This window comes from Schistocerca gregaria, chromosome 5 (assembly GCF_023897955.1).
Source record: "Schistocerca gregaria isolate iqSchGreg1 chromosome 5, iqSchGreg1.2, whole genome shotgun sequence".
Lineage (NCBI taxonomy): Eukaryota > Metazoa > Arthropoda > Insecta > Orthoptera > Acrididae > Schistocerca > Schistocerca gregaria.
The window spans coordinates 576,665,480-576,669,846 of NC_064924.1; positions in this window are offsets into that span (position 1 = coordinate 576,665,480).

Sequence of the window (4,367 nt, forward strand, 5' to 3'; positions counted from 1 at the left end):
GCGAAAAAAAGAATTGAAGCAAGGAATGACGATGCCCTACAATTTCAACTGTGGATAGTCTATTGTAATTAATTTTGTTACCTGACGTGCTGGCAATCTGGCACCTAATCTAATTGGAGAGCACATATGTATGGTGACAGCGGACCATGTTTGTATTACAGTAAATGTGTAGCAATTAATAATTTTGCATTACATGGAATAGCATAGACCGGAATTAGCGTAATAAATTTAGACTGTAGAGATCCAACTTTTCTGAGGTTTGCGCATTTGCACAGAGTGGCGCTAGGTTAGCGCGCAAATCGACAGGTCAACAAACTGATCTAACTTTTGTTACACTGAAGAACAGTAATCTTGTATCATTAGTGACAAGGGTTAGCAACAATGTTCTTAAAATGAAACATAGACAAAAGTATAGATTATAATTATTATCATCCAGCTCATTAAACACAAGTACAGACATGTCCAAGAGAGAGGGCTGACGGAGAAGAAGTGACAAAAGATACGAGGCGAATCGTGCCTTTGCTATTTAGAAAAGAAAACTGTAGTTAACATTCGTGATTGCATAGGAATATAACAGCAATATCTGAGTTTGACATCAAATTATTTACTTATATTTAACAAGGAAAATCGCCAAACAGTCGAGCGATTTGAGAAGTTATTTTATTTTGACAACCAGTTTCGGCAATTCAGTATGCCGTCTTCAGGTCCCATTACACTTCATGTATAGACATTCAAACGGATCTATCTGGAGCCATCAGTATGTGGATACCGTGAATTCGTACTTCGAGTGCTTCCTTCGAAGACTTGACAATGCACTGTTTTTACTAACAGTACAAATTGAATGTATGACCCTGAGAACCCAAAACTGATTAAGTTGTTGGACTGTAATGCTGGCAGAAAATTGGCTGGATATCTGGTCAGAATGTGCAGAACCAAAAAAAAAAAACAAAAGGTCCAGTAATGGCACATAGTCCATAATGTGTTATGAAACATAAATAAATAATTTCTATGTTTCACTTAATTTGCTATATATATGCATCAAATTGCCTTACGCCAAATTAATTAGCGAAGTTAGATTTTTTTTCAAGCACTGTATTTTTATAGTATTCATTTCCGTTTACGGATCTCAAATACGTATAAAAATGGTTTACAGTACCTCCACCTATGAGCTGGGCGAGAGGATTCGTGACGGTATCACTGCTTAGCGTCGATCTCTCTTCGTGACTTGGCTTATTGATGAACTGTTCAGGTAACAGCCGTACTGAGAACCTTTGTTGCTCGCGTGCCTGTAACTGTTTTCGAATCGCCACTCGTTCTTCGAATCAGCATAACGACTGCGTCATTAATGCACGCCGCAGGTGAATATGGATTTTGTTATTTCGAGCAGCTTTCGCCTCCAGTTATCGTCGTGAGCACAGTCGTCTGCCTTGCTCTTTTATCGTTTGTCTGTATGTGACAAAACTCTGTTGAGTTCGCTGGTTTTGTAAACCTCAGACTACGAGCAATCTATAACCAATCAGCTGCTTCGAAAGGAAGGATTCTGTTCATCACAAACTAAATTTTAGTTTAATAAAACTTGGTTCTGATATAATATAGTAGATACTTTAGACTACTTCATACAATTGCTCCAAACTGTCCACCACTTTGCGTATCGATCTCTTTACTTATATGTTCTTTATCTGTTTTCTTCGTGTGACAGATTTCGCATTTTATTTCCTTTAAAAGATTAGCCCCAGCATTACTAACATTCATTGGAAGTCAGAACCACCTCTTATTCTCAGTGTACTAACATGTTTCGTGGCGTACAGTCTCCATGAGCTGACGCCACTGAGACTAACGTAAGAGCATTACTTAAATTACTTTTCAAAACTCTCTCTCTGAAAAGAATTCTGAAGCAGCTGAAATATCACAGTGGATGTACAAGATCTAAATATCTAGATACAGGTGATTTGTTTCATCCAAAAGCCGATTTTAATTAAAATTTACTAATCAAAATATCAATATAAAAGCATCAATAATTTACGATATAATATTCTTCGAAAGACTCTTAGTCCAGATTTGTAATCTATGAATCTAATTCAATTTTTGGATGTTTAAGACAACAAAATGTTTAAGTTTTTTGCCTTTTTATAGTGATTTTCGTTTTTATATATTTTACCCACCCATCCCCATGCCTGTCCGGGTCAGACAACACATTATAAACATGAAGATGCCCAATTTCTATTTGGATCCACCGTATCACACACAAAATTTGCGCTTAGTGTCAGTGGGCATTATACAACTCGTTATTTGATTCATAAGACACTTCCTAACTCTGGAGAAGGGCTTAACTGACGCCATAAGAATGAAGTCACAGCCGCCATAAGAACAGGAAGTTCAGCTAAAGGTGGGCAGTTGTGTTTAGCTGTAGAGAGTTTTCGCTGAGTCGGGCCAGTTACTAGGAGAGTAATGACAACAACAGTTTCAGATGATTCGATTCTAATAAACGGTATAGATCCATCATTCCCGACGCCATATTTAAGTGGACCAGTTTGCTTTTACATTGTGCTGAATAATAATAGACATACATTACACAAAGTTTTTGTTTGTTATTTACTCTTTTAAAATCTCAGGCATTATATGTAGCCATGGTATTTCAAACTTAGAAGAACCTATGTTCACAACCAAAGTATATCCATGGGCATTGTAGATTTGAGAATCTATTCATGGAGGCTGTCCAAGTATACCTAAATAATAAACATTGGTAGGTCTCATTACTCTGTGGTCAGCTTCAGTACGCAGATTTGCGAGCGTCGATTTCCATCACAGTTTGTAGCCCACCATCAGAAGCGAGGTCAGTAGCAATCGTTGGTGGGGTAATCCATATCGTGGAATCAGCCATTACAAATTCACCAAGAAAACTTGATCAACAACGAGATGAGAGATGGATGTGAAGACAAGCATTGTTACCAATGTCCTCGATGAAATTGAAAATGTGCAGAAAGCCATTTTTGACGCTGTTGGTGGTGACCCTTATGTCAGATGTGATTGTTAATTTCAGCAGCCCCATTGGTTTTGTGAGACTGGAATAGTGTGGGCATCAGGTTACAGTAGCTCCCCCCATAGTGAACATGTATTCACTCTCAGCACCACACGTATTCATCATAGTTACCTGCAGCAGCCAATAACACAACACAAAATTCATATATTACAAATGACTTAAGCAGAGAGCACAAGGGAAAAAGCATTTTCAATGAGACACCTATACTATGTTGATGGATGTTCTTAATTAGCAACAAGGATAGTTAACCTAAAGCAATATGACACCAGATACTGTACCTGTAAGCGACTCTATTGTTCTTAAATGTGAAAGTGTTGAAATATGAACTTTTAAGTTATAGAACACTGATACTGCACACAAAAAGTAAATGCAAGAAACAGTAAATTTATAAGATTTCAAGAACTACTTATTTATTTGTTTGTATTTTTACACACAATTTCCGCAACGCGTAAGCAGCACGAGGTGAGTATGGTTGTTTCATTAGGGGTTTTACAAAGAAGAGTAGCCACACATTGCGAGCCCTAGATTTTCCATTATTACAGGTGCTAACAGTTTCATAATGATGGTAAGCATGTAATACAAATTATTTGTGGTGTGAACTAAGATCGCTCTGCAGATGCTTGTTCAAGGAACTTGTATTTCAAAATGGTTCAAATGGCTCTGAGCACTATGGGAATTAACTTTTGAGGTCATCAGTCCCCTAGAACCTAGAACTACTTAAACCTAACTAACCTAAGGACATCACACACGTCCACGCCCGAGGCAGGATTCGAACGTGCGACCGTAGCACTCGCGCGGTTCCAGACTGTAGCGCCTAGAACTTGTATTTCAAGTCAAATAACTGAAATAAGTTTAATTAGACTCATTATCATCTAATTCTGTAGTTTGAAACATATTCTGATATCAAAATGGATTTACATAGTCGAACTGAATTGAGGTCAGACGATATGAAAACATATACTACCGAATCTGGAGTCAAGTGCGAAAGCGCAACTATGAGGATAGCACAAGAGAACATGTTGAATATGTTGACTAAATTAGAATCTATTGTAGGAGTTTTTACCTCAATTGCTAAAGGGAAACCTGCATGAGCAAACAACATAATAAAAAGAGTAATGAAGGAAACAGAACAGCGGAAAAGTCAATACAATAGAGTCAACTGCAGATGAACAAAATCTAATGGTAGATAAAATAAATACGAAGTGCATTCAATTTCTAAGACCTCCGATTTTTTTTTAATAATTAACTATTCACCCGAAATCGATGAAACTGGCGTTACTTCTCGACGTAATCGCCCTGCAGACGTACACATTTTTCACGACGCTTT